The 9755-nt window shown below is 49.3% G+C and overlaps 1 protein-coding gene across 1 annotated transcript in view; it reads left to right on the forward strand.

Annotated features, from left to right (window-relative positions):
* The first annotated feature begins 272 nt into the window (after positions 1 to 272).
* The window catches only part of Mgat3 (mannosyl (beta-1,4-)-glycoprotein beta-1,4-N-acetylglucosaminyltransferase), a 51842-nt gene continuing 42359 nt past the window's right edge, over positions 273 to 9755 (forward strand). The window contains exon 1 of the mRNA XM_028789960.1: positions 273 to 314. The gene's annotated coding sequence lies outside the window, so the exon portion shown is untranslated. The remainder of the gene's footprint in view (positions 315 to 9755) is intronic.

Consider the following 9755-nt stretch of genomic DNA (forward strand, 5'->3'; position numbering starts at 1 on the left):
GAGAGAGGCTTGTGATGTTGGCCCCAGCCTAACTGCACACAGCCAAGTCCTTTGGCAACCAAGAGGAGGTGGTTGTTAAAAATACAGGTTTCCTGGCTCTACTTTGGACATGCAAAGCAAACAGAGAGGACGGTGCTGTTTCAGGGAGACCCATGAGCATCTGCAGGTATATAAGAAGGACGAGCAGACAAGTGCCTGCCATCTTGGTTTGGTGCTCAGGATTTCTTCATCTAGATGCCTCTGGGTGATCTTGGATAATGCACAAGAACCTCAGTGATTGCCATCTTTAAAGGAAGATAAGGGACAGAATGAAGGTAAGGCAATACACCCCTGGAATCTCAGGAAACTAGCCAAGTCACAAGGACCTCAGATTTGAGACCAGTCTACGTTATATAGCGAAACCCTGAGGAAAATAAAAATAGGAGGTAAGGACGCAGCTTAGTTGATGGTGTGTTTGCCTAGTGTGCACAAAGCCATGGGTTCAAACCTCAGCATCTCATAAAACAGCACCCAAGGGGTGGGGAGTAGGAGGATCAGACTGTGAAAATTGTCCTTGGCTGTACATCAAGTTCAAGGTCAGCCTGATTGAATTAATGCGATCAGTGTGATGGCTCAGCAGGTGGAGGTGCCTGCTGGCAAGTCTGACTGCCTAAGTTTGATCAATGGGACCTATACAGTGAAGAAAGGAACCAACTCTGGACAGGTTCTTCACACATCAAAGAGATAATAATAATAATAATAATAATAGGATTGTGGATAGAATTCAGTGGTAATATAGTGCTTGTCTATGTGCAAGGCCCTGGGTTCAATCCCAGGTCCCACAAAAATAAATGCTTGCTAGGTGTGGTGGTACCCATCTTTCATTCCAGCACTCAGAGGAGGCAGAGGCAGGCAGATATCTGTGAGTTTGAGGCCAGCCTGGTCTACAGAATGAGTCCCAGGACTGCCAGGGCTATTACAGAGAAGCCCTATCTTGAAAAACGAACAACAAAACCCCCTAAATGCTTGCTAAGAGTTCACCTTCCTCACTGAGCCCCTTCCTCTGTAGAAATTTGGGTTCACAGTCCTCAGCCCAGATGTTTCAGGGTTCTTCAAAGGAGACAGCCTAAAGAGGAGGAGGTGGAAGAGAGGAAAGGAATGGGGTGTGTCACTCCTTTGCTGCATAGTGCCTCTCTCTCTCCCCCCCCCCTCTTTCTCCCTTTCTGTTTCTCTCTCTCTCTCTCTCTCTCTCTCTCTCTCTCTCTGTGTGTGTGTGTGTATGTGTGTGTGTTTTGTTTGTTTTTGTGGACTCCAGGCTCTCAGGACAGCTTAGAAAGTTCTCATGGATGTTGGTGTCTAGGGAAAGCATCATCCCTCCCTGCTCTAGCTGAGCTCTTAACAGTTGCCTTCTAGGATGCTTCTCTAGGTGGGCAGGCAGCACTGGGGATGAGGGTCAACTTGGCTCACCTTCCTCTCCCTTGGAACAGGGAAGCACAAAGGTGTTTGTGTGTGCGTGTGTGTGTGTGTGTGTGTGTGTTCTGTTCTTCAGTCTCAACCTCCTCTCATAGGACTGCACCCTATACCTCAGGAGAAGAGAGCCTTGAAAGCCTGGGAAGCAGTGTCTTTGTTCATGTTCAGGCTTGGCACATAGTAGCATCCTGTCTCTGCAACTGTAGCCCTTGTTGCAGCTCTAGTTCAGCTGCATGGGAAATGCACACCTGGTTCAGTCCTAAGGGAGGTTTTGGTATGTTTTCTTGAAACAGAATGACTTTTTCTCTCTGCAACTGCACCATCCTTAGTCAGTGCAAGGGAAAGTAGCCAGTGTCTGCCATGTCTGGTAGAGAAAGACAGGATGCGACCATCAGCTGGTGGGACAGACTATTGGCACCCCTCTATGAAACCACAAATGGCCACATGTCTGATAGCAGAAATGGCTCCTATTTTCTAGAGTATAACCCTGGGCCAACCTGAGCTCAGCTCTGCACGCTGGCATCTCGGTACCCTCAGTCTGTTTTGTGGGTATCAGACTGTTGTCTCTTCACGATCCCTAGTAGCAGGATGATCACATGCCCTCGTTCCTCCCTAGAGAAAACAGTCACCTGAGGCTTGGAGGTTGGGGCCTGGGAATGTTCTGGTCACTCTCACCTCATTATAGTGATCAGGTCAAGTCACAGCCAGCTCAGGTTCTGAGAGGAACCATAGGAGGGGTGGTCCACAGGAGGGAGGGGAGCTGGTAGGCAGCCATTTCAACATATCCTGTTCTCGTGCCTCCCGAGGACAGCATCCATGTGACAGGTATGAGAGCTCACAACTATCTGTAACTCCAGGGAGGTTCTATGCTTCTGGTCTTTTTTTTTTTTTTTTTTTGGTTTGGTTTTTCGAGACAGCGTTTCTCTGTATAGCCCTGGCTGTCCTGGAACTCACTCTGTAGACCAGGCTAGCCTTGAACTCTCGAACTCAGAAATCCGCCTGCCTCTGCCTCCCAAGTGCTGGGATTAAAGGCGTGCGCCACCATCGCCCGGCTATATGCTTCTGGCCTTAAACATACCTGAACGCCAGTACCCATGTGCACACACTCACACAGAAATGTATATACTGTTATTTAGGAAGTAAGTAGCCACATCAGTCTGAGCACCCATGTGGAATCAGAGGGCAACTGGGGAGGGGGGAGCATATGTCAGTCTTCTGCTTTCACCATGTGGGTCTCAGGTCTCCAGGCTTGGTGACATACTCCTTTATCTGCTGAGCCATCATGGCCACCCTCAATTCATTTTCTTACTCTACAGTCAGGCTGTGCGTATGCAAAAGGTCATCCTACCAGCGAATCCAGGACAGTAGCCTCTATGGCCAATTTGTAGCTGTTCTTGGATTTTTATGGATGAATTCTGCTGAGCTTCCAGCTCTGCTCTCCATTCTGGCTCCAGATACATGGCCCAGACCAGGACTGAAGCAGCACGTGGCACATTGTATTTTTGTTCATCAGATGGACTGGAGAAGCTTCTGAGCCACACAGATCACCCCTGAGCTCATGCTTTTCAAGCTCAGATAAGCAAAATCTGGATATTCCTGAGGTTGCCTTCAGGGCCAGCCCAGTCAGTCATTTTCCCTAGAGACACCAGGCTACTGGGTAAGGGCCAGCACAGTTGCCAAAAGGATGGACGTTGGACATCACTGGCCACCCAGCTGTTGAAGCTGAGGTCAGGTAGCCAGACCCCAAGACAACATCCTGGGCCTGCATTACCACCTCTGACTTGTGAGGCCCCCTTCCCTGAAGCAGGCCTTGCCATGCATCCAAGAGGGACGTAAAGGCAGGAGAGGGATTCTGAGTAACTCTGTCTCACCCCTCAATGCTTGGTTCCCAGCCCTTCTTTCCCTGCGGTGACACTGTGGAATGTTGTGGTATTGGTTTTTAGGGAGGGCCCAGCAGGGATTTGTGGGCTCAAGGGTATGACCTGGGTGTGCACATGTATTTGTGTATACAAGGTTATGTGACTATGAGGCAGACTGAGTGAGTATGGAAATGCCCACTTTATGCAGCTGGGACAGGTTGGGGCCAGGTCTCTGGGTGCCTGCAGATGTATGTGTACAGCAGTGGGCGTGTCTGCAAGAAGCAGTTTAGGTGGAGACATTGGTGTGACCCAATCTTCTCCTCACAGTCCGCCACCCTCAGGGGCCAGTTGGGGGACATCACGGCTCTGGCATCTGGGGCTTCCTCAGAGCTCCTTGAATCTTCACCCTAAGTTTCCTTTCTTTACGTCTCCCATCTCCTGGCTGTGGTTTGGGCTGCACTGCAAACATCCTGCTTTTGCGTATGGTCTTTCTCGGCCTGCACGCTGTTCCCTTCCAATGCTGTTTCCAGGTCTACCCTGACCTCCAAGGTCTAGCCAACCTGCTGCCCAGCATTCCTTGCTCCCCTGCTTTCCCCCGGTATCTTCTGCTCTCAGAGACCCAGATTTTCCTGGTGACAGGTAGGAGGCTCATCCCTCCTATCCCAGGATAGCCTGGAGTCCGAGGCTGGCATGTAGCAGTCCCTCGGAATTGACCTGGCGGCTAAAGCCCTGGCTCAGAGTCTAGAACTTGGGCTGGAGTTCTAGCTCTGCTACTCAGATATCCAACAGTCTCTCCCTGTCTCACTTGTCACCTAATGGGGGCTTTGGGGCTGCTCAGGAAAGCACAGGGTCAGAGTGCCCTGGTTGGAATTGGAGGTAGAGAAGGGGCCTGAGTTTCTTGTGGGGTATGAATGGTACTGTCATCCCAGGTCATGTTCTGGCAGCACATAACAACCATGGCCCACCGAGGGTGCTTTCCAGTGAAGAGGCCTCCCTCACCAAGGGGCTGCCACTTTTCTCTAGGCTCTTTCCTGCTACAAGCCTCCCACAGACCCTTCTGGTCAGAGGTATTCCTCAAAAAGAAGACAGAAGCCAGCCAGGGAAGGCGCCTGAGGCTCCTGGCCATTTGGCAGGGTTTGTGGCGCTTCTGCGGTATATATGTGCCAGGCTGTGCTGGGTGCAACCAAAGTCAGCAAAGATCCCTGCCCTCCCAGCAGGGAGATAAGCAGGTGAGGCCACACGAAAATAGTGAATTATCTGCAATACTTGCAGGTGAAAAGTCCATGGAGGGGGAGAAGAAGTGGGAGGGGAGAAGGCAGAGGAGGAGAAGGGTAGACAGGGGCCCCAGGAAGGCTGTGCTTGGCAGAATGATGGAAGGCTGGGGTTTGAGCAGTGGCTCAATAGGCCTAGATATCTGAGGGAGGATCAGCCTAGGGTGGTCCCTGAGATGCTGAAGAGCCCAGGATTCCTAAAAGTGTGTCCCAACTCCTTTGATAATTTGACAATAGTCTTGAACCCTTCCCAGGAACACATACACTGAGCATGCCCAATTCACACCCATGTGTTCATGCACATGCTGACATATGTTTACAAGCACACATGCTCCTAAGCCTTTTGGAATATTCCTGGATACCTTGCAATAATGGATCCCTGTCTATTCATTCCCCCAGGCTTGACTAGAGTGGAAACTGAGGCTTGCAGAGAAGAGACTTGTTTAGGGTCACCCAGGTGGCCAACTAGTTCTCGAACTAGATCTTGGGAAGGTCTCTGGGAGTTAGAAAGCTCTTCAGAGGCCTTCAGAAAGATGGGATATCTGGGCTAGGTCCTGAAGGATGAGTAAGAAACCCTCACCTGTAGACCCAGAGGCCAGGTGAGCTGACCCAGGGAGGGGAATGCAGCTGCCTAGCAGGAAAAGCCAAAGCTTGGCTAACAGACCTAGCAATTGTTCCTGGAGCCAAACCAGCTCTAGAAAGAAAGAGCCTGTAAGGTGACACCGTGCAACATGCTGGGGGCAGGATAATCTTGTATCTGGGCTTCTCTTCTCACAGCCTCCAGTCTACCAGCCAGTTCCCAGAGGAGGGGGAGGGGAGAAGGACCACCTACCAAGCCCCTCCCTACCCACACACAGGAAGTAACTGAAGGGGTAGCCAGATGCTGCTGATGTCTGTAGGATGATCGATGCAAGCACCCTGCTCTATAATGAAGAAGCTCAAGGGTTCAGAGGGGCAGGACTAGAACCCAAGCTTTAATATGTCCATATTCCCTGCCTCCAGCTGCTTTGCTGGAGAGAAGGAACTAAGAAGGGTCTGAAGAAGGGGAACTAGAGGCTCTCTCTTTTCTGCCAGCTCCAGGGGAGGTGAGCTCCTCCTCCCAACCAGCCTGGGCTGAGATGGGGAGGGGCATTTGGTATCCTGGGCCATACCCGGGACTGGCCAAATGTGGCCTAGGAAGTCACTTGCTATCTCTGAAGGGCTGGGGAAATCCGTACTTACCACACTGTCCCAAAAGACGCTGAGAGGAACCCTGAGAAACGGAGGCGGACTTTGGTATGGCCCTAACCAAGGCAGTAAATCCTTCCCAGAGCTTGGGAATCTGGAAAAGGTAGGAAAACAAAGACCCAAGGGTGGTGGGAGGTGGGGTGGGGAGAAAGAGCAAACAGCATGTCTCCAGAAACTTCCAGATGTGGCCAACTCTGGGCAGGGCAAGACAGAGCCGTCTCTTGTCATCCACACAACTGCAGGCGGTGGTACTGGGAGAGTGTACTTCTCAATGCCTTCCAACCCTGAAGGCTCAGGACAGGCATATGGGAGTGTTTTTGCATTATATTGAAATCAAAGGCCATGCAAGTTGTGTGTGGAATATAACCTATGATAACTGGCTGCCATATGGGAGGGCCTGGGTTCCATCCCCAGCACCACAAGAAATAAATACATTCAGACAAATTGATAACCTTGAGAGGGAGTCAAGCTTTAGAGGTGGTGTTTTGGTTTTTATGTCACAACAGAATGCCTCATATCAAGAAAAATGTCAGGGCTGGAGAGATGGCTCAGTGGTTAAGAGCACCTGCTGCTCTTCCAGAGGTCCTGAGATCAAGTCCCAGCACCCATGTCAGGTGGCTCACAACTGCCTGCAATCCAGCAGGGCTCTGGGGATGGGGATCCCACTCTTCCAGCATCCACTCCCACATATATATTACATACATTCATAAGACACATACATATATGTCTGGGTAAATAATAAAAATAAGAATTAAAAATTATTTAGAAAGATAAGTGTCACAGGGGAAAGTTTTTTTTTTTTTTTTTTTTTTTTTTTTTTTCGAGACAGGGTTTCTCTGTGTAGCCCTGGCTGTCCTGGAACTCACTCGGTAGACCAGGCTGGCTTCGAACTCAGAAATCCACCTGCCTCTGCCTCCCAAGTGCTGGGATTAAAGGTGTGCGCCACCACTGCCCGGCTTCACAGGGGACAGTTAAAGAGCAGTTGCTATTCTTCCAGACCAGGGTTCAAGTCCCCATACTATATCTGGCAGCACATACCTGCCAGTAACTCCATTCTGGGAAGTCTGATGTGCTCTTCTGGCCCCAAGGGCACCTGCAAACACACACACACACAAACACACACACACACACACACACACGTAAATATTTAAAAAGAAAAAGAAGTGAGGCTGGAAAGATGGCCTAGCAGTTAAGAGTACTTATTAGTCTTGCAAAGGACCTAGGTTTGATTCCTAGCACCCACATGGTTGCTTAAAGCCATGTAGGTGGCTTACAACCATCTTCCAGGGAATTCAAGGCTCTTTTCTGGCCTTTGAGAGGACCCCATCCCTAAAAGAAAACATTGTATCCTATAACTGATACTTACAGGGAACTGAGAGGTGGGGGCCATGGATAGACTTCCTTTACAATGAAAATTACCATTTGGAAATCACCTTTGGATAATTTTCCAGTTAGGACTGTGTGCTACAATAATCTGTTCACTTAAAGTCATTCAGAAATTAAGGGACATGGGACTGGGGGTGTTGCTCAGGTGGTGGAATACCTGTCTGCCATATGTGACACTCTGAGGTCGCTTCCACATAAAAATCAGGCATGGTTAATCACTGAAATCCAGAGGTAGAGGCCAGAGGAACAGGAGAGTCATCCTTGATATACACTGAGTTCTAGACCAGCCCTTTGGTCATGAGACCTTATCTTAGAAAAAAAAATGGCAAAAACATGGGAAACCTTTGAAGGTAGTGTTGGACCCTAGAGTCTCAACTCCAGGGCACGAAGTGTACAGAAACACAGAAACTGAGATTGATGCAAGCAGCAAGAGGTTTATTGTTCCAGCATGCCAGGGTCATCCCTCAACCAGAGAGGAGAGACCCTCCGCCCTAAAAACACACACTTTATGTATCATTCTTTTGGGCAGACTTTAGCAACAGTAGCTTGATTGGTTAATTGGGGTAGCTTCTAAATTGATTGGTTAGACATACTTTAGCTGGCACAGGCAGTTAATTTTTTTTTCTTATGGGGAGGTGTATATCACAGGTTATGTGGGTCACAGGTGGCATACAGCCAGTACATCCTGTGGTTTTCCTTGGAATTGTTTTTCTCACTTCTTTTACTTTGAGGCTTGTCCTCATTTTGTCCTTTTGATTTCTCTGGTAGCCATTTTAAGTTAACAAAGGCCTCACAGTAGCTCAGCCAGTGGGCACTTGACATGAAAACCTGAACCAGACTACTTTAGTTTGATCCCTGGATCCCACTATGGAAGGAAAGAATCAAATCCCAAAAGCTGTTCTCTCACATATGCACTCTCCAAGGCAATAAACATGGTCTCTCAAGCCAGTGTACCGACATGCACACACATGCACACACATGCCAGTAACAACAAAAGTTTTGTTTTTGTTTTTGGTTTTGGTTTTTGTTTTTTTCGAGACAGGGTTTCTCTGTGTAGTCCTGGCTGTCCTGGAACTCACTCTGTAGACCAGGCTGTCCTCTAACTCAGAAATTCGCCTGCCTCTGCCTCCCAAGTGCTGGGATTAAAGGCATGCGCCACCACCGACCGGCTACAACAAAAGTTTTTTTTAAAACTTTTTTCACTCTAGGGTTCTCTTTGCCAAGTAGAAATGGGTTTGCTTAGTGACATGAATTTTTTCTTGATGAATATTTCTTAAGAAATAAAGTAACTTTAAATAATAATAACAATAATAATAATAATAATAAAAACCTGAAGGCTGGAGAGATGGCTCAGGAGTTAAGAGCACTGGTTGCTCTTCAAAGGATCCACTTGGGATTCAGTTTCCAGCATCCAAATGGCAGCTTGCAACCATCCATAACTTCAGTTCCAGGGCATCTAACACCTTCCTCTGAACTCCATGAGCACCAGGCATAGATGTAGACAAAACAGTCTTATTAAATAAATAAGTCTTTTAAAAAGTTATGAATAAGAAAAATAATTAGGGGCTATGCTGAGATGGCTCAGAGGTTAAGAGCTGCTTTTCCAGAGGTTCTAGGTTCGGTTCCCAGCACCCACATAGCAGCTCACAAGCAACCATCTGTGACTGCACTTATAAGGAATCCAACGATCTCTTTTGGCTTCCATGGGCACTACATGTATGAAGTGTATATACATGTTGTCAAAACACCCACACATAATTGTTAAACTTTTAACAAGGCCAGCCTGGTTTACAGAATGAGTTCCAGGACAGCCAGGGCTACACAAGAGAATCCCTGTCTTGAAAAATCAAAATAAACGAATAATAGTCTACCAGAGGTGCCCTGAGTGCTAGAGACTGCCCGGAATGAGCATCCTGAGGGGTGCGGAAAGAAGAGTGGGGAAATAAAACTCCAAGTCTGGGGGTGAATCCCAGATCCACCACATTCCTGTCACCCTCTGGGCCTCATGGGTGGCTTTATGCATTGATGAAGGGGGTGGGGACAGAAGGATGTACAGAGGCCAACACATCCGAGCAAGACACAAACCAGCACGGACACTGTGCAGACCCAGTGTTCTATAAGCTTCCCAGTACCAGGCCTCTGCATAGGGCTAGAGTGGTGTATACACACTTCCTCACATCGTTCAGGACCTTGTCACACCACCGCACAGGAGGCCTGTGCCCCCAGCCACAGTATTCGGCACAATCACGTCACAGCACGGATCTATCTATACACTCCATACACACAAGGGCCAATCTACCACAAGCTGCAGAACACGGATACACAAGTCCCCTCACACGCAGAACCGGACAAGCACTTTGGCCAGCTCCGCCTCACACAGCACACACACCCGCACAGGACGCCCGGGGCCGTGGGCCGGCGCACGCACGGTCACAGGCAGGGCACGCGCACACTCGCGCGTCCGATCGCTGCACACACGAGAGGCGCGGGGCGGCAGCGGGAGCCCGCGGTCCAGGCGCCCCCGGCCCCGAGCGCGCAGAGCCCGGCTGGCGGGGGAGGGGAC

This window comes from Grammomys surdaster, unplaced genomic scaffold, assembly GCF_004785775.1.
Source record: "Grammomys surdaster isolate TR1022 unplaced genomic scaffold, NIH_TR_1.0 125852, whole genome shotgun sequence".
Taxonomy (NCBI): domain Eukaryota; kingdom Metazoa; phylum Chordata; class Mammalia; order Rodentia; family Muridae; genus Grammomys; species Grammomys surdaster.